Source organism: Felis catus, chromosome D1 (genome assembly GCF_018350175.1).
Source record: "Felis catus isolate Fca126 chromosome D1, F.catus_Fca126_mat1.0, whole genome shotgun sequence".
Taxonomy (NCBI): domain Eukaryota; kingdom Metazoa; phylum Chordata; class Mammalia; order Carnivora; family Felidae; genus Felis; species Felis catus.
The window spans coordinates 12,997,189-13,019,753 of record NC_058377.1 but is presented as its reverse complement, the minus strand read 5'-3'; the positions used below and the strand labels follow the sequence as shown (position 1 = coordinate 13,019,753).

Here is a 22,565-nt window from a genome sequence, read left to right as displayed (position 1 = left end):
CTCTCTCTTTATGTGGCTTGGTGATGGGTAGTCACCATGGTTCCCGCACTCTTGAGCAGAGAGTCCATTTTTTTCTTCCAGTCAGGCGGAGGGAAAAGGCACTGGATATGTGGTCTTGGAAAGCAGTCCTGGGGTCACACAGGGGAGTGGGGGCTAGATAGAGGGGCTGGCCGTCCAGCCCGCAAAGGCGGGGCCTGGGAGGGGCCAGGCAGCTGTTGCCAACCCAGCTCCCGGGTTCATCGAGCAGGCTTTTTTTTCTTTTTTCTTTTTTTTTTTTTTGAGAGAGAAAGCAGGCTCGGTGTTGTCAGCACAGAGACCGATGTGGGGCTCGAACTCACCAACTGTGAGATCATGACCTGAGCCAAAGTCAGATGCTTAACCAACTGAGCCACCCAGGTGCCCGGAGCAGTTTGTGATAGTGAAGGTAGAGGAGCCAGTGCCTGTTCTGGAGGAAACACCCAGGTCTGAGAGATCAGTGCTTTCAGTGCCCAGGAGCCTCAGGCCTCTGAAAGCCTTGAGCTTTGCTTCCAGTGACTTATCTTCTCCCTAAAGGAGAGTTGAGGTATTGTGAGCCGGGCACCTGCTCAGGGGGCCTAAAATACAACAGGGAAAGGGCTTTGCAGATGGGCTGATACCTGAGGGGGTTGGGCTTGGATGCTTCTGAGCAGGGAGCTCATGGGGAGGGTATCATGGGATAGAGAGAGGGACAGAGACCTTCAAACAGGTGTTTTTTGGAGGGGTGGGAAGATGTGTCCTGGCCTCTATGGAGAGTGGTTGGGGGGACCAAAGCTGTCAAGGGGGGACACTCTGATCCTCTCTTCTGAGAGCAAAGTTGAAAAAGTTTCCCCTCCTAAGACCCTCTCGAAACCCTGCGTTTCTCCTCTCTGTACTCTCTTCCCTTCCACCATACACTTCATTGAAGGAGTAATCAAAATTTATTGTCCTGGTTTTTATTCCATTTGCTCTCCGGTCTGTGAGAATAAGTTTCTGCTCCGCTGTTGACTCATGCTTCGGGTGGACAGTATTAACCGAGACTCTACTATGTGCCACACACACACTGGGTGTTGGGAACACAGCCAAGCAGTTCCTGGTGTTTAGGACCTTCCTTGTGTCTAGTAGGGCAGGAAGACCTTTATACAGCGACATGACTAAATGTGAGATGTGGTGCTATGAGAGTGAAGTGACAGGTAGATGTGACCTAGCTGTTGGGTCACGATAGTGTCTTATGGTTACTTCATTGCCAAATCCTATAGGTGCTTTACAGTTGTGGCATGACTATGAGATTGCCCTTGAGAGAGTCTCCATGGAGTGCTCTAAGGGGCAAGAGAGCCGGAACAGAATGGGGCACCTAAAGCCAAAGGCTCAGAGAGTTTTGTGGAGCATTTTGGGGGTCTCTCTGCCTAGCATGCCTTCTTTTCCCCTGTGGTTGACTACCACCTATTGTTTATTAGACCAATTCAAATCGGGCCTTTTTTAGTAAGATCCTCCCAAATCCTTCCACTCCCATCCCACTGGCCTACTCTGTAGGCTATACTATACAGTGCTATGTACCTACACTAACTCTTTGCATATTGGGCTGGGATGTATTCTTCGTGTCTGGATACTTTTCACTCTTGGAAGTCAGGAGAGCAGGGAGCCAGGCAGGGTGTGGTCTGATTCATCCTCTTATGCTCCTGCCCTGCACTAACCCATGCACACACCCAGCCTTGTATTGTAGAAGGGAGGGAGGAAGGATGAATGGACAGATGGACCAGCAGATGCCTCTGAAGTCATTTGCAGACGCACCCTCGTTCTGCAGAGGCAGTGAGGTATTGTTGAAGGTGCAGTGCCATGAGGATTTGGACCCGGATTTGGGGCCTGGCTGAGTCACTGAGAGTTATGTCTTTGCCGTGTGTATGTTTGCGCCCACCTTTCCAATGGGTGAAACAAGAAAATTCCGTGATTCCATGTTGAAGCCTCCTTAGAAGTACTCTAAACTTCTCTCTCTTCAAGGCAGCTCTTGATCATCTCTAAGCTAGAACCAGTGTTTGTTGTCAGATCCACAACTCTTTCCAGGCTGCCCGGTGTGAGGCCGGCAACTATTTGGTGTGCACGTTTTATAAAGACAGAATGCTCCCCTTAGCTTCAGTGAAATGACTGGTTGGAGTCATTTGGTTGGATAGAAGTTTGGACAGCTGCCCAGGTCAGGAATGGTGAAAAGGAACCACTGCTTTCCTTGGTCTCTTTGCTCTCAGAAGCCAAGATAAATGCCATCCCGACCCTCTGCCCACAGCTATCCCTTTTTCTTAGGAAAGGATTTGGCTCCTTCCAGCTCAGTGCCTCTGTACATAAGCTTTTGCTCTGCCTGGGAGATGCTTCTAACCCCTAAGGACCTGCCCTGGTTGTTAGACTATAATCTAAACTGACAACAGACGTTCTGGTTTTTTAAAAAAGTCCTATCATTTCCATCCTTTCCATTCAGCATCTTCCCTCATTGTTCCCTCCCCCAGCCTATCATCCCCCTTCCTAAGTTGATAGTGAGTCTTATTAAGTGGTGCTGTGTCATAAAGTGTTGAGTTGTGTCAGCTGGAAATGGAACATGATTAAGTATATAAAGGAGCCCCAGCCTCGCCTGCCACAACATTATACAACAGAAACCTTGGCAGTGTGCTAACATCTTTTCTTTCTCTCTTTCCTGGGGAGCAGCGAGCCCGCCTCTCACCATGTGGGTCCAGTTGTTGGTCCTGGGCTCAAGTCGGCCAAGTGCAGAGAAGCAAGTAAGTGGGTGGAAGAGCGAGTGTCATGGAAGGTGGCTGGCGGGAGGTGATGTTTTGAGGGTTGGAATAAAATCAGGCACAGGCATGCCTGGTTAGCCACTCTGGCATAATAAGAACTTTCTTATAGGACAGGTGTCTCTTGTGGCTGACTATAGTTTAGACAAACCCATGGCTGTGGCACTTCTTTTTCTTTTTTCTTCCCCTAAAATATTTCATCGAGCCTGGAAGAGTAGAGGGAATTTGAATAACATGCTCCCGAGACAGCCTTGAGGTCAAATGCAGTTGCCAAAGGTGAATGGGTGCTCAGTGCCCTTGGAAACTCACTCTCCCACTCACCTTCTATGCAGACTCCACTGGAGCCTTCTGTGGGTCTTCTGTGTTCCCTCTGAAAGCACACCGAGTCTGCAGAGCTTTCAGGACTCATCACCTAAAGCCTACCTTGCCCCTGCTCAGTCAGAAGGTGCTGAAGAGGCAGAGTAGAGATATGGCTGAGCCCTTACCAGGGCCCAGGCAGGACATCTGCTGTTGGAAAGTCTGAGCATCTCCTGTGTAATGCGGGGTGCAGGACCTGAGACCTCTTTTCCAGCTCCAGTTGTCCCCGAGCTGGCTGAATGTGGCAGAAATTGATGAGGAGTCCGTCCATGGCCCTGGGTAAGGTGGATAGAGCTGGATAAACCTACATACGGGCCTAGCAGAGCCCAGAATATCTCCTGGTGCCAGGGAGCTGAATACCCCATGATCCAACTCCCTACCTGTTTTTTTAAAATTTTTTTTAATGTTTATTTATTTTTGACAGAGAGAGAGAGAGAGAGAGAGAGAGAGAGAGAGAGAGAGAGAGAGAGAGACAGGGCATGAGTGGGGGAGGGGCAGAGAGAGAGGGAGATAGAGAATCCAAAGCAGGCTCCAGGCTCTGAGCTGTCAGCACAGAGCCTGTTGCGGGGCTCAAACTCACAGACTGTGAGATCATGACCTGAACCGAAGTCAGACGTTCAGCCAGCTGAGCCACCCAGGCGCCTCCTACCTGTTTTTGATTTGATACCTTTTCTGTCTGATCGCCTTGAACCCCTCTAGTAGAACAGTGTCCTGGGTCGATGTCATGGAGAAGCTGGGAATCTGTAACCACATCACCCTGATTCTGGTGTTTTGGGCCCCAAGCACCCTGTTCTGCTTCTGGACTTTTAAGGGACTTTACTTATGAACTCATTAAAATAGTACCCCTTGATTCAGTGTACCTCCCCTGTGTTTTACAACCATCTCATCTCGCGGATGAAACGGAGGCCCAGAGAGCACGGTTGCCACAGAGACCTGTGTTTTCCCATCTTCTTTTCCTTTTTCATTTCACACCATCTCTGCTTTGATGTGGAGTTAGGGACTTTGGCCCCAGCAAAGGGTCACACGTGCCCATGAATCTGGGATCTGTGACTGTCCTTCTCCGGGACGTGGGATGGCCTTGTCTCTCTGTGACCTCGAGTAGAGTTTGTGGTACCTGTGAGGCCCCGAATTCCCTCCTGAGCCTCATACCCTTATTTCCAAGATGCCTGCTGGATATCTCTGCTGCAGATGCATAACTGAATTCTCCTTTTCTTTCATTGCTCACATTTAATCAACACCAAGTGCCAGAGAGTCTGCTGTCTAAATGCCTCTTAAATCAGTCACTGCCTGATTGTCTCCACAGCCACGGATTTCGCTCAGACCCCGGTGGTTTCTCTGGGGGATCATTGCCTCTTCTCTTCCAACCTGTTCTCTCTGCCTTCATCCCACCCTCTCCTTCAATCCACCGTATTGCCTCCAGGGCTGTCTTGCTCAGACACACACGTGATCATGTCACTGCCCTGCTGGAAACTTCCTCCAGGCGCTCTCCGTCATCATCATCTTTAGGGTGGTGTCCAGGGATCTTTATAATTTGGCTTCAGTCTATCCTTCTGGACTCATCTTCTGCCATTCTGGAAGGCCCTCCGCTGCCTCCCTCTGTCTGCCCCCCCTACCTGGCTAACATCACCCCACCCTTGAGACCAGGCTGAGCGCCTCCCTTCTCTGTGAAGCCTCTTCCAACTCTCCCGAGTCAGGGCATCATCCTCTGTATATTGTTTGCATCTCTGTCATTTATCATATTGATTTATAATTATTGGTCCGTCTGTAGCTCTCCCTCACTAAATAGCTGCTTGAATGTAGGAACTAAAGTCCTAACATGATGCTTAGATTGTAGGTGCTCAACAAGCAGTGTGAATAAACGTAAGAAGTTTGCAAGATGGGAGTTGGAAGGTGTGTGTGTGTGTGTGTGTGTGTGTGTGTGTGTGTGTGTGTGTGTGTGTGGGCGGGCCCCTGGGGAGCTGAAAGCATCTTGGGTGAGGACAACCTTTGTGTCCCTGCCTTGTCCCCAATGGCCACTTGTCACTGATTTTCAGGGACTCTGCTCATGAAAAAATATTTAGTCCTGTTTTCTCTTTATCTACATAACATTAACAAATCAGGTAAAATCCTTTTCTGGCCTTAGTGTTTTTCTGTTTCTGCTTTAGAGAACTTCATCCCTGTACCTAATAGCCTGCGCAAAGTGGTCCATCCCCCTTCCCTGGAGCCTTCTCTCTCCCAAACCTTTGACATTCATTGCCTCTGCTCCATCTCGCAGAGGTCTGTTCATGTCCCTGTATTACGATTTTCGGGTATGAGTGAGGCTTGAAAACGTGGTCGCAGAGCACAGAACCTGTCTGGTTCCCTCTCGGCCACCAGTTGTGCAAGAATGCTGTTCTTTAGTTGCTGGCACTGCTGAGAGAAAAATCCGTGTGTGGTTCCTGACAGTAGAAGCTCACCTCAGCTGCCCTCGGGAATATGGCATTTAGCTAGCTTTTATTTGGCCTGTGGTGTTTTGTCCAATCCTAATACATGGCTTTATGTGTTACGCTTGTGTACAAAGTTTACTCTCCTAAATGGCTTATGCTCTGTCTAGAGGGACGGTGAGTCCTGGACTAGAGTCTGTGAGCAGAGTGTAATATCATTCTTGTGTTTTATTAACCATAATAACCAGAAGTCTCCAGCCACTAATATATCTGCATAGAGGTTTTTCTGAATTTCCAATTATTTTAACATTCAACATAAACTGGACAGAAAATTCATTTCAGTGTAGTTGAGCTTTTTATTCTTTTTAAGCCCAGAGTAAGTCATCTGCTGTGTGAACCGTAAGTCCAGGGGCAGCAAGAGGCTGTCCTCACAGACTTCTCTCTGCCACAAGGAATAGTCTCTGGAGCCATATGGATTGAACAGATTTGGAGGAGTTTCTTTTCCATTTCCCTGCTGCCTTGCCTCAGTCCCCAACTTGGGCCCCGTGACATCTGACAAAATGTTGGAGAGCTCTACTCCCCCATCCCCCCATCCCTCCCCACCGCCCTGCCCAGTGCTCTCCCCTTCCCTCAACTACGGACCTGTTAGGCCAAGTTGTTGCTGGTTCTTTAAGAATTTTATTTTTATATTTTTCTGTCTATTCCTTTAATGGGTGATAAAATTGATTGACTCTCAGGCTGTAGATGACTTCAGAATATTAGTTGGCATGGTATTGATTTTTTTCTCTTTATAAAGCTTTTCTATAAAGTAAGCACCTGACGACTTTAAGTTACAAACTTTGAGTTAAATTATGAACCTTTTAGCTTTGCATTAGAAGTGGTATCTGGAACCTGATTTGCTAGATCAAACCACATTAGTTGTGTTATGTTATTTTCTAAAAACACATTTCAGAGAAATAACTCCAATCTGTGTTGCATTTTATAGAGCAAAATAATTGAATGGCGGCTGTTTGTAATTTTAGCAATCTCTTAACCTTAATCATATTTAATGGCTTTTCTCTTCAGGCTAACAGGAGAGAGAAAAAAGGTTCCAGCTCTGTTATATAACGGCACTACAGTAACGCACCCCGGTCCTTGGCAGCCCTGTAAATTCCTCCTCTCTGAATTGTTGGTTCGGGACAATCATTCAGCAGGGAATTACTTTCTCATCTATGAAATAAATGAGATGTTAAACTAGTTTTCTGCTTCCTGTGGTACAAATGTATCAGCGTGCAGCCCCGTGCAGCGAGGAATCAAATGCCCAGGGCCTCTGATGGTGGCGGCCAGAAGCTTGAGTGGGCTCAGGGCTCTGGGATCAGTGAGTGAGAGTGTGGCCCCTGGGAAGGGCGATGGAATGACATGAGATGTGAAGGGAGGAGGGGCAGAGTGAGTCCCCGAGGTGCTTTGGGTGCACCCCCGGAATTCAGCAGAGCCCAGGAACGCAGCTTGGGAATGTAGGTGGAGAGAAGGGGATGCCTCCGTCCCTGGGGGTCCCTGTGCTGCCATCTGCTTTACAGGGAGAAAAGGAAGAACTGATTGGCTGCAGGTGACACTCCTTGGGATTTCTTCTTGAGAGCTTAACACACATTTCCACGCAGGCATTTACAAACTGCATAAGACATTGGGGAAAAAATAGGAAAAGATTCTTCCCGTTTTAGGGATGGGAAAGGTGATAACTTGGGAAGGGAAGGTGATACCACTGAGTTAAGGGTACAGCTGGGAGTACAGTCTGAGGGTCCAAGACCCTGAGTTAGAGGTGGGGGAACACTGCTGCTCCTACAAAGGCAGGGCCTCCAGCCTTGCAGCTGTCTTCTCTCCTCACACTGGGTCTTCCTCTTCATGGTGGCCACCTTCATGACCTCAGTTCCAGGCTTGGAAGACTTGATGGGATCTGATTTACTTACAGAGGCCTTTTTATCAGGCAGGCTTCCTAATGAGATGCCCCAGGTGCTACAGATTCCCTTTAGAAACAGGGTTTGGGATTCTTGGCTGGGTCCCCACCAGCCCACTTAGATAATGTGTCAGCACTCTTTTGGGGATGGGTGGGGTGGGAGATTGAGTTGTGCCCCCTGCGCATCTCATCAGCCACAAGTTGAGAGGCCTTCTGAAACCATAGCAAGAGGTGTTGTTTTGTTTGCTTTTTATTGAACACCTATTAAGTGCCTTACTTTGTGCCAGGCACCATAAGTCCATTATCTTAACTAATCATTATAGTGAGCCTATGAAGTAGTTATCATGTGCCCATTTTATAGATGGAAATACTGAGACTCAGAGAATATGATTAACTTGCCACAGTTGACATGTAAAACAGTGATATGTTGGAATTCAAATCCGTCACACTATGCTTAAGCATCATTTCCTTTGAGAAAACTTTCTTTCCCTTGCAGACTAGCTAGGACCCTCGTCACCACCCTTCCTGCTACTCCTTAATCACTCAGCAATTTCTGTGTTTTCTAGTCCTCTATCAGCTCCAGGAGGGTGAAAATCCTGTCTGTCTTGGCCCCACCCTTGGCAGGTCTTTGGTGAATGTTGAATGAGTGAATTCACGTTGCTGTATACTAAGCCCACCTTTTCCCCAGCTCAGCTTGGAAGAGAATGGGTCTGGTAGAGAGGAAGATCCACAGCTTTGTTTGCTCCTAAGCGTCCTGGCTCCTGTGTGCCTCCACTCGATTCCAAAGCAAGATCTTCGGGTTTTCAGAAGCCCATGTCTTGGACCACGGATGCAGCTGATGCCTCATTCTCAGGCTTACTTTAGCCCAAGACCCAGCTCTGCTGAGAGAACTGCTTTCAGATTGCCAAGGCTTTGTGTGTTGTTACTAATTAGGAAATTGCCTTTGGAATTGAAATATGTTTCACAGACGAATTTACTGAACTCCTCGCCGAGGTGCGATTCTCTCATGCTTGTTGTGAGACAATCCCACTCTGCGGCGACATATGGAGATACCAGCGTTTCTGCAAATTACAAAGTCATCAGCGCTCCAAAATACTCCCAGTGTCTTGGGTGCTTGCAAATAGTTGGGCTGACCGCTGGGGAGCTCTGGGGTCTGGATCCAGCCCCGCAGAGGGGCAGCAGCTGGCTCCCACTGGTTGTTTAACGCCCTCTGCTAAGAGTTCTCTGCTTCTGACCCAGGGCTCAGCGAGAAGCCTTCTAGAAATAAATCTGGGAGCATGGTCTGTGGTTCACTTATATACTGAGAGCTGAGTTGAAAGGCACATTGTCACTGATACTTATTTAAAATAGTACCATTCTCCTCATTGACTGGGATAATATTTTTTGGCATTGTCAGAGAACAGGACTGTAATGTGTCTAATGTACCTGAAACTTTTTGGCACCATTTCTGGAAAAATCTCCAGTAAGTGGGAAAATGTAGGGCCAAGATAGGGCCAAGAGGTTGTACTAGGTCATGATCAGAAAGAATTTGAGAGCCATTGGCCTGAGACACAGACCCTAGGGAATGTGTAAGTTCAGAAGACCTTTGTGGCTGGTACGTTCAGATCTGTGAGGACAAGCAGAGGTACAACGAGATCCATGTGACATTATTACTACCCATGCCAGTGTCATTAGTGTTAGAATTGCTCTATATTCTATGTCATCTGAGTTAATCTTCCCATCAGCTCCTAATCTATGGAGTGAAACAACCTCAGTGAAGTTAAGTAACTACCCAAGGCTACCAGCTGGTATGTGGTTGAAGCAGGTTTTGAACTTTGATCAGACTGCCTCCAAAGCCTATGCTCTTTCCGTGGTGTGATGGACCTCAGGGAGCAGCCTGTGGTGGGAACATGATGAGAAGGCCCAGGAGGGGCCCGTGGATGGAAGCAGAGGTTGAGACTGTTGACTGTGGTTACCCAGTTTTTTCTGGGCCTTTCCATCCACTCCTGGCATACTTCATGGCATGCTCCCCTCCGTAAATGTTGGAGTGAATGAATATATATATATATATTCATATATTCACATATTCATATATATTCACATATATATTCACACACATATATATGTATATATGTGTATGTATATATATATATATATATATATATATATATATGATTATGAACAAAGTGGGTTAACACGAACACTGTCTTTGGAGGCCTCCCATGGGCAGGCAAAAGTAAGCCCAGGTGTTGGATGAGACACACAAATCTCACTGCCCGCTGGAGACCTGGGTGCAGACATTCAATCAGGATTCAGAGGCATCTTGCAATGACTCTTGAAGGAACAGAGGAACTCCATAGTAAGACTGGCAAGAGATCTTTCTTCCTTTTCCCTTCCCTTCCTCCACCCACCACCCTACAAAAGTCCCTGAGGGTTTTGCCTCCTACCTAGCACTAACTGAGGACACAAGGCAGGTGTAGCTAGAGTCATCTCGTTCCCCAAGAGGCAGTCCCCTCCCCTCCACCCCCACAACCAGGCATTTTCTTGGTTCCAGGGACCACTTTCTGAAGGCATGTGCCACACCCCTCCCTGTGGGTCCTGCTCTCCCACACCTCTAGAACCGGCTCTATTTGGGTGTCAGAGGCCTCACCGGCAGGTACCTGCCCTTCTGCAGCCCTCTTCATTGCCAGTACGCTCCTGGCACCTTTGCCTGGTTATCTGGAAGTGTTCCTTGTGTGTGTTTGTGTGCATGTGTATGCATGTGTGTATATTTGTGTCCAGAGCTCCTGTCTGACATCAAAAGGGAAATATTAAAAAAAAGCAATCATTCCTCTCCCTTCCCATCAAATGTACAAATAACTTAGTTATCTGGTGAGCACGATGCCTGACTTCCCATCCCGCCCTCCACCCCCCCCACCTAACGAGCTCTTCCTGAGCTTCCTTACCACGATCCTAATTGTTTTTAAATGTCTGTGCTAACCGCTTCATACCGAGAGCATCAATCTGCATGTGGGTAACTGGGAACCACACTGCCGCTCAGGATGAAACATTTTTGCAGTAATTAAAAACATGCTTAAGAAGATTCAACCCCTCTGTTTATAAGACGAGGCTGGCAAGGGTTAGGGCCTGGCCGAGTTTCCAGTCTGTTTTGGCCCGGTGGGTTGGCAGCTGAGCCCAAGGCATCCCTTGGGGCAACAGAAGGTTGTCTGCCTGTGTAGTTGCTCAGGGTAACTCTCCGTGGCACCCTGCTTCTGAAAGTGGCCTGTAAGCCCCTCCAGGGCAGGAACCATCTTCTGTCCAGTCGCTCTCCCGTCCTCCTCCCTGATGCCTGGTGTGAGGGCCGTGTGGGGTCAGCACACCATCATCGTGGCCTGCCGGACTGCCCTAAGTTGAGCTGCTTTAATATCAGATGACAGTAGACTAGCCCAACTATGCATAAAGCAGGACCTGTGCGTTTGAAACCAGGCAGCGGGCAGAGGAGACTCTGGGATGAATGAATGATCGTTTAGAGTTTCCTTGCTCTTCTCTGAGTTCCTGGAACCTCAGGAGGGGAAAGAAGTGGCTTTCTGGAGAGGTTTGTGTTACTCTATTCACAGGGAGTCCAGTGTCCGTAGGACAGAAACATGGGGAAACGTAGGGTGTTTGGGGACGGACCGAGGAACATTATGGGGTGAGTGCTCATGGCGACGCTTGAGGACACTTTTTGCACCTGTGGAAGTTTTGATGACTGTTTGCCAGGATGGCTGGGAGAGGCAGGAAGCCTCTACTGGGGGAGAACAGAAGCATTGTGAGGTCCTGGAAGTAGTTGGTAGTGTAATGGGATTAGGTCGGGGCAGAGATGGACTGGCGACAGAGCAGGGGTGAGATACGGGATGGTAAGCGTGCTTGTAAGTCCTTGAGCCAGTGAGCCCACAGCATCTTCATCCACATTCTAGTCCCATGAGGCTGCGCTTCGGCTGGGAGTGAAGAACTCCAGCCAGGGATGCTCACACTTCTGGCTAGAAAGAGCTAGAACAGCTTCCGAGCAGACCGTCTGGCTGGAGGAGCAGTTGGTGCCTGGCATATCCTGTTGCTCCCACCAAGAGCAAGGCCTTTGACACACTGTGGGGCCTGCAAGCCGCCCCCAACATCAGCTCCCACCCCACCAATCTGCTTCTGGCTCCAGCTGTTGCAGCATCTGCTGAGGCCAGGCTAACAGAAAGTAGGATCTGCTTGGGAAAGTTTCTTCCTCTCTGGACCCCAGGCTCAAAATTTCGCCCAGGCACAACTGTTCATCCTGCTCCTCCCCTTATCCGATGGGAGGTGTGTGTGTGTGTGTGCATAAAAACCTAGGTAAGTTCTTAGGTTTAGCCTACCATACTCTAATGTTCTGTGGAATTCGGTTATGCACCAGTGTCCAACACAACTTGAACCTTGGTCCTTGTTTAAATTTCAGCTGTGTGAAAACACTGCAACTCCCCCACATCTTAGGCAACCAACCAGTCAATCAATCAATCAATCAGTCAGTCAAACAATAAACAGAATTCACAAAGAGTAGAGGTCTGAAGTCTGTCTATTGCTAGAAGGGATTCTGGTACCCCCTCTCCCTGAAAAGGGAGATGAAGCTAACTCAGAGAGATGCGAATCCAGCATGACTCTTAAGCCATTTTCTTTTCACCAGCTCATTATGCATTAACCTGTAAGACAATATGTTTTAAAGAGAACCACATTCATCACCTCAGAAAAGTCATATTAACATAATTTCTGGGAAAGAACAATGGGGGAGAAATGTTAGTCATTGTTGATGGAACAGGTAAGTTTCAGTAGCATGATCTGTTGAATATTCATACGATATTGTTTTTGACATTTAAGAACTCAATTATCCGATGACTAATCAGTCTTTTACAGTATGTTATTTTTGTGACTAGAACTGAAATAGTGATAAGCCCCAAGAGAGCACAATGTTCAGATGGATTTATTAGTATTTTTCAACCCTGGCTTTCTCGGGCATGCATGTCCAGGGGAATTTAGTACCTGTGACAGTGAGCGGCGGAGGGCCTGGCTGGAGTCAGCAAGTGCATGGAGACCAGATGGTATGTGGATTGATTTTGCTCTGGTGATTTTTTTCTGTTGGTGAGGGGCAGCCAGGCCTGTGATGTGCCCTAATGCTTTGGGCGCAGAATCGTCTCTGCTCCTCCTGGCTGTCACATTCGCTGTAGGTCAGGGGTGAGGGTGCCTGTCCCCATGCTTGGGCATTCGACTATCTGTGTAGCAAGGCAGTTTGATGCTGTAACAGTTGAATGAAGTCTTTTTTTTTGGAATATGTCAATGATAACTTTCTCTAGAACCAAAGTCTGTAGTGAATGAGATTTCTGCCCATTGTTTTCTACTCCTATTGGGAGGGGTAGTCTAATTCTTCTCCTCTTGAATCTGGGCTGGCCTCTGGATTTCTTGATGGATGAAATGCAGAAGAAATTGCATTCTGGAACTTTCAAGACTAGGTGGGAAGAAACTTTGCAGGTCTTTTCAAACTCTTGTTCTTGGAACCTGGCTACCATGTTGTGAGGAAGCCCAAGCCACTCCAGTGGAGAGGTCCACATGGAGAGGAATCCAGGCCCTTCAATGGCAACCCTTGTTGAGCTCTTAAGTGACAGTCATCTTAGAAGTGAATTCTCCAGGGGCCCCTGGGTGGCACAGTCAGTTGAGCATCTGACTCTTGATTTCAGCTCAGGTCATGATCTCACGGTTTGTGGGTTTGAGCTCCCACATTAGGCTCTGCACTGACAACATGGAGCCTGCTTGGGATTCTCTCCCCCTCTCACTGCTCTTCCCTCCCTCCATCTCTCTCTCAAAATAAATTGAAAAAAATAGAAAAAAAAAAAAGAAGTGAGCCCTTCAGCCCCTATCAAGCCATCCCTGCTGAAGCCACATGGAAAAGACATCAGCCATCCATACCAAGTCCTCCCCCAAATTGTAGGCTTTTGAGCAAAGTCAAGAAATGTTTTTAAGTCACTGTTTTGGAGTGGTTTGTCATGTGCCAATAGATAACTGGGACTGTCCCCAACCAGTCAATGGAAATTGTTCATTGAATTTGGAATCAGAAGGCCACGTTCTAACCCTAGGTGCTCTGCGAGAAAGCTCTGTGACTGAACAAATAGTTCTCTTCAGGCAGCCTGGCATAATGAGAGAATTTGTGCCTAAGGTCAAAAAATCCTAAGTTCAAGTCCTTGTTCTGACACTTATTCATGTAACTTAGGGCAATGCCTGTAGCCATTTTCAGTCTGTTTTCTTGTGTGCTGTGGTGGGCAATTCTCACCTGCAGTGTTGTTCTAACAACCGGCACATGGCAATGCTCAGTGAGTAGTGGCCCTGTGTCCTCAACCACAAAGTGAAGATGCCGGGGTGTTGAGGGCCAGGGGATGTGGCGGGGAGGGGGGGCACTTGCACTCTGGAACTGGATTAATCTGGGTCCCAACCAAGGCTGCTGTTGGCCCATATGGCACCTTGGTCTGCAGAAGAGAAAGGCAGGTGCAGCCTGGTGGGTGGTGACAGGCAAGCAGACTGTGCCCTTGTGTGACTAGAAACAGTTGTCCCTTCCCTCAGTTGGGCACACCCCCATGCCAGGTGCTCATCTTGGTGAGCAGAACACAGGTGGAATTTCATTCTCTCAGCTGAGTGCCTATGGCTACTGGACAACCTGCAAAGCTGTATGAGACCAGACCAGACTTTGTTGGTAACTTTGTGACTTTAAACAAGTATTTATACTCTCAGTTTCCCTATCTGTGGAATGGGCAAACCAATACTTACCTGTCCTACAGAGAGGCCGTGAGAGTTACATGAGCAAATGTGTAAAATGTCCAGTAGGTTTCCTGGCACAAAAGCACGTACATAGGAAATGTTAGATTCCTTTCCCTTCCCACACAAAATAATACTCGAAGCTTGTTTTTTTTTTAAGCCCCTTTGCTGCCGCAGGAGTGGGTGAAGGAGGAGAGGAGTTGGCAGCAGTCCCTACTGCCACCGAAGGGCTAGGGGATCAGTAGAAAGAAGGGGACCGTTTACTGGAGTGGTCTGCTCAGTGGGTTTTGGGCAACTCCGCATTCTAATATCCTATAGATCTGTGGCCTGAGAGTTAAGCTTGGGGCTCAACAGGGCCAATTATTATCAATCACTGGCGCCTTTGCTACAGTCAGGGATGGGTCCCAGCTGGCTGAGCCAGCTCAAGAATTCATGCACAGGTGGAGTCAGATGGTCAAAGGTAGGTACCCTCTTCAAGGCCCCCAAGTACTCTGTGCATTTCTTGACTGTCACTCTTATCTAGTTTTATACAATTATCTGCTGACTTGTCTCCTCCCTTTACCCCAGGCATGAGTTCTTTGGGGGTAGTGCCCATGTCTTATCATCTCCATATCCCCAGCACTGTGTACCAAGCCTGGTACATCATGGAACTCAGTGAATGTTTTCTTTCAGGGCTGCATGAACATAGGGACAATGAAGCTAACGTTTATTAGGCATCAAAATATGCAAAGAGTGTTATCTCAGTTATCCACTGACTCTTGACGACATCTCTGTATGAGGGAAAGTGAGAAGAGAGTAACATTTGCTGAACCTCATCTAAGTGCCAGGAATCCTGCTAGGGACTTTATATACATAATTTAATCCTTTAAACAAGTCTGTAAGTGCTCTATACCCATTTTAGAGATAAAGGTAAGGAAGCTCAGACAAAAATTAAGCAGCTTACCCAGGCCTGCGTAGAACTTAAAGATGGTATGGTTGAGAGTTAAATCTACATTTGTTCAAGAAGTCCTTGAACTTTCTTCCATACCCTACACCTTCTTTAGGGCTCAGTCAGAGACTGGGTGTTCTAGAGATGGAAACACAAGTCCCTGTGTTCAAAGACTGGAAAACCAGGAGACGAAGGAAAGAGACAGGCAAGACGTTCAGTCAGTAAATACTGAGCTCTACAATCAGTGAATACATTGGATAAAAACCTGCCCTTTTTGAGTTTATAATCTATGGAGTGGTATGAACAAAGTGCACAGATGGACGTTAGATCCAGGATGCCTGTTTGAACTCCTGGAAGACAATGTGCAAAGGTTCCCAGGGCCCTGGAGGGCATAGACTACAGGTATACATGACAGTGCTGGTGGCACCCTGGCTCGGTTAAGGAGAACATCACCACTGTTGGCTTTTCAGGTAGGAAGCTTGGCTCTGGAACTATTCCACGTTGGGCAAGACAATAACCACAACTTCATATCTAGGGAACAAATAGCTGACACAAGATGGAGAGTGAGTGACTCATCACTGAGAGAGAGAGATGTATGCTGGTCTCCCCATTTCCACCTGAGATTGATCTGAGACTGGGGCAGAGTGGCACCTGCAGATGGGTTTAAGTAAATTTCAGGATGGAGGCAAACTCTTTTCTTCAGAAGCTTCCAGAACAGGAGACCTCTCTACTGCTGAAGGCTAGCCGTTAGCAAGGGCAGTCATCACACCCGGGAATTTGGATCATCTGCCCACTTACCGTCCCTATCTTGAGTGACCACAAGTGGTAGATTCTGAGTGGAATCGGGTTGAGGATCTTTGCTTTAGACTCTAGAATGAGCAGGCCACCCAGAAGTTATAATCTGTTCTTGATTATCCGCATGAATTTAGGTTATCTTCCCAGTACCTCCTGGGCACAGGTAACCTAAAATAATGGAAAATCTAAAAACCATTTACATCTGGCCTTGGGATGCATTATATGATTTTTTCCAGCAGGTTTACTTTCATAATGATGTTTAACTTAGGATGATATTAAAATTCGTTAGCTTTCCCTGAGCATACATAAGCTGGGGAGTGGGTGGAAAGAAATAGAAGCCAGTGGCTCAGAGATGCTGGAAGGCAACAGAAGCTGACACTGGATTTGTAGCCGGGAAGCCCTGTTGCTGACTGTGCCCCATTCGGGGGTGTGGGCATCTCTCTCTGGGGCTGGGTGAGGTCAATATTTGATCCCTGAGATTCAGATTCAACAAGATTTATTGATGTGTCAGCCACGGTGATAAGCACTTCAGCATCTCTATTTCATTTAATCTGCCCAATGGCCTCATAACCTGGGCATCATTATCCCCAAATTACAAAAGAGGAAATTGAATCTATGCTTCAAAGTTACAAAGCTAGTAAATCATGGAGCCAAGATTCGACCCCAAGTTTCCTCGCTGAAAGCCCACCGCTTTTTGCCCGTCTGGCTCCGGTGGGCAACACCGTCCCTTCAAGCAGCGCTCACTGAATGCCTTGATGTGTCACCAGAGATAGGGAGATGAATAAGGCTTTTGCTTCAGGATGTTGGGCGAGGCACCAAAGCTTTTCTCCCGTCTAAAATTCAGATGAAAGTAAGATAAATGCCATGAATTAATCACAGAGAATTTTAAACAAGTCCCTTGGTGGCTTATATCCAGAGGTTGTATCTGCTTTGGGGAAGGGAAGTGGAAAGTGCTGTAGGTGGCTGACATATGTAAGTGCATCCTTGTGTCTTGTCACTATCATTCAGACAAGTGTGAATCCTGTTGCCTCGCTCCCCCAAATAATTCAAGCTGGCCCCATGTCTATTTTTTTTTTTTTATTTATAGATCACAGAATAGGCTATTTCTCTCCTTCCATCAAGGTAGCCGAGAAGACAGATAGAAGAGGTTGGACTGTGCTCTCTGGCCTTCCTCATAATGGCCAAACTGCTTTTCATTTTGCTCTGGAATCTATCCCACCAGCTCTGCTGATTTCATTATCGTCCTTATGGCCCACAGAGCAGGGGGAGGCAGCCGACATTCCCCAGCCCAAGAATGGCTAATATCTCTCTCTAGGGCACCTTCTACTTTCTGAAGAGGAACAACTGGTGGTTTGGGTCTCTCTGTTGAATCCACTCTGTCTTGGATAAAATTTCCTGGGGCTATGGAAGTCAACAGCGACAGTAGCATTTCCAGTAACTGCCAAGCTTAATAGCATCTTGTGATGAAGTTTTACTGTAAACAGCAGAGAGGGCGGAGGGCAGCGAGCAGGGGCCTCCCTCATTCTGGTAGTATTGAGTGCTTTGTCCCCACTCAGGAATAACACTTCTCATGTGTGCTTCTTTACCAGCTCTTTAAATTGTTCTATGTGCGAGAGTCCTGGGATTAATAGCAATGTCACCTACTGATTTTATTGCGCTTCTCACCATTTTTCTTTCTTTCTTTCTTTCTTTCTTTCTTTCTTTCTTTCTTTCTTTCTTTCTTTCTTTCTTTCTTTCTTTCTTCCTTCCTTCCTTCCTTCCTTCCTTCCTTCCTTCCTTCCTTCCTTCCTTCCTTCCTTCCTTTCTTTCTTTCAGAGGAGCTGGGGAAGAGGAGGAGGGACTTATGAAGGCTTTTCATGGGGAGCTGGCCCCGGCCCCAGAGAATGCATTCCAGAATATTCTCAATCTCCTTCCAAGTATGCCTTTGATTTCCTCTGTCCTGGGCCTCCCAGAATTTTCTGGTAGAGAGAGAGAGGGAGTGTCAGTGGCTTCTAGAGACAAAGCCAGTGCAGATCTCAATCCTGAGATTTCAGGGGCACCTGGGACCCCTAAAGGCCTCATGTTCTGGTCTGTTTCACCAGCCAGTGAATCATCTGGAGATGTCTGAGAACCCTGCTCAGCTTGAGGCTGGCATGGTGCCTCAGCTGCTGGGTGGGCAGAAGGATTATCAGGAAAGAGGGAAGGGTTGGGCTGTAAACAGCTGACCACCCAGGATGGCTCTCTGGGCTGCCAGCAGCTGGGCATCATCTTTTCCCAGACTCCTGCTGAGGTGGGGGATGGAGAGGGTGGTGCATTGTTTCCATCAGTGCAGCTTACATTTGGATGGGGGCTTTGTTCTGAGGGCTCCCTGTATCCTCTTCACCATCCCTTGCCCCCACCTTGGAGGGTCAGAGGTGAGGGCACTCCCTTCCTGTGGGCATCGGGCCAGGGCCTGGCAGAGATGGCAGGGGCAAGGTGCAACAGTGACTCACTCAGTTTTCCTGCCTGCCCTCCCACCCACTGCCGTTTGTACTGTGGAGGCTGGGTGGTGCAGGAACGATGGGGAAGGAGGGTTTCCGCGTGTGCGAGTGGCTGTGTTAGCAGGCAGCAGGCCCTCCGCCTGACCATACCTGTGAGTCTGCTGAAGGAGCAAAAGCCAAAGCACGACCCCCTCTTGGATTTCTGAGGCATTTTTCTTCCTTGACTCTTCCTTATGTCTGCCTCTTTTCAAACTCTCACCATACTTGGTAGATGGCAAGCATCTACCTTCCTTATTTTCACATGGAGAAACCAGGTCCAAGGTCGTATTGTAGGGTGGTGGTAGGGCCAATCAAATATAATAAACACAATGGATATCATTTTATTAAGTGCCTACTCTGTGTTGTTATTTAACTTTATTTTTACTACAACTCTATGATAAGAGCAGTTCTTATCCCAGTGTACAGGAAGGAAAAGTAACCTTCCCATGGACTGAGCTCATCAATTCATAGCTCATGTCCTTAACCAATTGGCCACACTGCCCTCTAATCTGGTCTGCGGTATTCCCATCCTCCACGCCAATTTGTGGTGGTTCCTGGAACCAGAATGACTCCTTCTCCTTTCCTGTAAGACACCAAGGTGCCCAGGGGCAGAATAGGTATGGAAGGTGTATCGTCTGCTCAGGCTGCATATAGACTGTCACAGATCAGGTGACTTAACAAACATTGATTTTTCTCACAGTTCTGGAGGCTGGAGTCTGAGATCAAGGTGCCATTAGGGCTAGTTCTGGTGAGACCTCTCTCCTTTCTAGCACACTGCAGCCCTATGGCCTTGTCCTCCTAGGTCTTTCCTCCGTATGCATTTTCCTGGCATCTCTTCCTCTTCTTATGTATTAATTTCTTTAATGTTTATTTTTGAGAGAGAGAGTGTGTGCGAGGGGCAGAGAGAGAGGGAGACAGAATCCGAAGCAGGCTCCAGGCTCTGAGCTGTCAGCGCAGAGCCCAACTCGGGGCTCGAACCCACGAACTGTGAGATCATGACCTGAGCTTAAGTCAGGTGCTTAGCCGACTGGGCCACCCGTGCGCCCTGCTCTTCCTGTTCTTATAAGGACACCAGTTACATTGGATTAAGACCCCATCTTTATGGCCTATTTTAACCTTAATTACCTCCCTAAAAGCTCTTCTCTATATAGTCACATTGAGGGTTAGGGCTTCGACATACAGACGAGGGTTAGGGCTTCGACATACAGACGAGGGGGGGTGGGGAGGTGCACAATTCAGTCCCTAACAGTAGAGTGAAGAATTTGACTCCCGGGAGTGGCTGAAAATCAAAGGGGAAAGAAGGAAGGATCCAAACAACCAAGAACAACCAAGCCTTTCTCTCCAAAGAGAACCACAGACGTTGCTATGTCATGGGTTGGGGCCTTCTCCTGAGAACCTGGCTCCTCCATGGGAGGCTTAAACCAGTGTGACTGTGGAGCGGGTCCCACCCAAAGAGGCTAGTGTGAGTCCCAGCTTTCGTTCTCCTGTTTTTCTTGCTGTACTGAGTATCTGAGATTCACCCAGGGCCCCCTTGGAGCCCCTGACAGAGTGGTTTTTTTTCTTCATTTTTTTAAATGTTTGTTTATTTTTGAGAGAGAGAGCACGTGAGAGAGAGGGAGCTGGGGAGGGGCAGAGAGAAGAGGGAGACACAGAATCCGAAGCAGGCTCCCGGCTTCGAACTGTCAGCACAGAGCCCGACATGGGGCTTGAACTCACGAGCCATGAGATCACGACCTGAGCCAAAGTCAGCCGCTTAACCGACTGAGCCGCCCAGGTGCCCCTAACTCTTGACAGAGTTTTCAAGGAGGGGCACGCATCCCTTGGCAGCAGCTAAAGTCCCCTCCCCAAGTTGTTCCTAGCCTCCCACTAATGACCAGAGCTTTCCTCTTGAAGTGAGGGATGAAATAGACTTGGAAGGGGAAGCAGGGCGAAGCTCCGTGCAAGCTCTCCTGAGATACCTTCTGCACAAGCGCACAAAAGTGTGCGCACTTATGTTCTCACCACCTGGTGCCTTTTCCCATGGATGTTCTTCCAGGTGAGGTGGCCCTGAAGTGTCTTACTTAAGGAGAAACCTCCTTTGTCCTATATATTCCCTTTGACCTATATACTCCTTTGACCTATATACTCCTGGAGCCCTTTCTTCAGGGCTCCTGGGCACCTTAGCAAAAGGGAATAGAGATGCTCACACTCACCAGCTCGCAAGGCGCTTGGCCCCAGTGGAACTGCCCCACCTGAGCCCCAGTTCCAGAGCCCAGCTTCTTTCTGTGGAACGGAACGTCCAGACCCTACATTCTATCCCCCTTCGCTCTCCAGCTCCCTGCCTTGTTCGGATTCTTCCCACGAGCAGAGCGCACGAAGCCTGAATAAAGGTGGCTTTTCTTTGGGGTGACTGCCTGGGCCAGAAAAGAGGTCAAAGCTGCAGGCTGAAGCAAGGTCTGGGGATTATCTGTGAATTTCAAATACCCATGTTCTTGCCTGAGGCTAAGTGAGGCAGGTTTGTTCCTGCTTTTGCATTTACCATGGTGACAATCCTTCCCCAGGACAATTACTTACCCCTGTCCGCATGGCTGGAGGAAAAGATGTCTGAAGAGAAAGCTGTGGCTGCCAGACTCGGAAAATTCCCTGTTGGTTGGTTTTAATCTATAGTAGAAAACCTCCGCATTATTCTGCCGTCCTGGGATGTGACAGGTATTAATAACCCTATTAGCTGCAATCCCATCCAGTGCTATTTACACAGGCTGTGTCTATGTCACAGCAGCCACTCGGTTGCAAGGGACTGTGGACGTTCAAAGCTAACGAGACTCTGGCTTCTGTTTCTCTCCTCCGAGCCCAGGGTGTTGACAAATTAGGTTTTTGGAAGGAGATTCCCCATCCCCGTGTGCCAGCGCTGCATATGGACCCACGCCAAATATCTCTCAGCAGTTCTAAGGTGATTTCGTAACTTTGAGGAAGGCGTCCGCCCGGTTCTCCTGCTGCTTCTCTGCCTGAAGGGCTTTACCCTCCCTACCCTCCCTTTCTCTGCAAAGCCTTTCCATCCTTCAAGATCTGGTTCAAAGTCACTTCTTCCTTGAAACCTCCCCTGAGACCCCCAACTCACAGTAAATTTCTCCCCTGAACCCTGAGAGCCCTTAATCTGTAGCTCGTTGATGATGCAAACCACCCTCTGCTCTCTGTTCTGCATCGTTGTCTTACCTTGGTAAGAGGAGCTTTGCAGGCATGTCGCCTCCCTGGCATCTGCACCCTGTTGTGCCTCTAGAACATGACTGACCCTGTGTGCTAGAGGAAGGAAGGTGGCCAGTGCAGCAGGGAGTTGACCCAGGGTAGGTGTAGAGCCTGCTGAGCTTTGGGGCCATGGCTGGTGGGACAAGCCAGTACCCAACTGTGCTGAAGAAGGAAGAAGGGAAAGTCACCGTGGGGGTGACCAGGGCAGGGGACTGACGTGGAAGCAGCTTTAGAAGGACAGGGTTATAAGAGAGTCTAGAGAGTTGGCTGCAACAAGGCTGATAGGCAGCATCTAGATTTCAGGCTAATAGGAGGCCAAGGGAAGCTCAGAGGAGGCTTTTAGGCATTGGGGACAGGAGAATGGAGAAGAGGGATGGGAAAATGGGTAGGTAGCACTGATTTTTACGAGGGTGGCCACTAACCCACGTGGTGCCTTTGTGTGTCTTAGCAAGTAGAGTCCATTCCTCTAGGTGACCCAGCTCCAGGTTGGTTTGCACAGGAGAACGCAGGCTGCATTTCAGCTACCACTCATCTTTCTCAGCTGGACATCTTGTATCAGTTAGCTGTTGCCACAAAATGCTGTGTAACAGATCATACCAAAACTCCAAGGCATAAAATAGCAATCTTCTATCTTGCAAATCTCATGGCTAATGGGGGGGGGGGGAGGGGAGTTAGCTGAGTTCAGCTGGGTGGTTCTGCTGATCTCCTGCACCTCATTTGTGCGGCTGGGATGGCCAGAGGCAATGCTCAGCTTGGGCAGTGCTCTTCTGTCCCATATGTCCCTCCTTCCCCCCCTGGGACTAGCAGGCTAGACCGTGCCTGGTCTTCTCATGACACTGGTTGAGTGCAGAAAGTAGGCACAAGTGCTTTTGGAGCCCTTGGCCATTATGTTGGCTAACATTCTGGTAG

The 22,565-nt window shown here is 48.3% G+C and overlaps 2 long non-coding RNA genes across 2 annotated transcripts in view; both read left to right on the top strand.

Annotated features, from left to right (window-relative positions):
* The window catches only part of LOC123380338, a 326,159-nt gene that overhangs the window by 61,810 nt on the left and 241,784 nt on the right, over nt 1-22,565 (top strand). The gene's annotated exons all lie outside the window — the stretch shown is intronic.
* On the top strand, nt 229-6,766 carry LOC123380337. The gene is made up of 2 exons (XR_006585944.1): nt 229-2,756; nt 6,596-6,766. It is a non-coding gene; the product is annotated as an uncharacterized LOC123380337 (long non-coding RNA).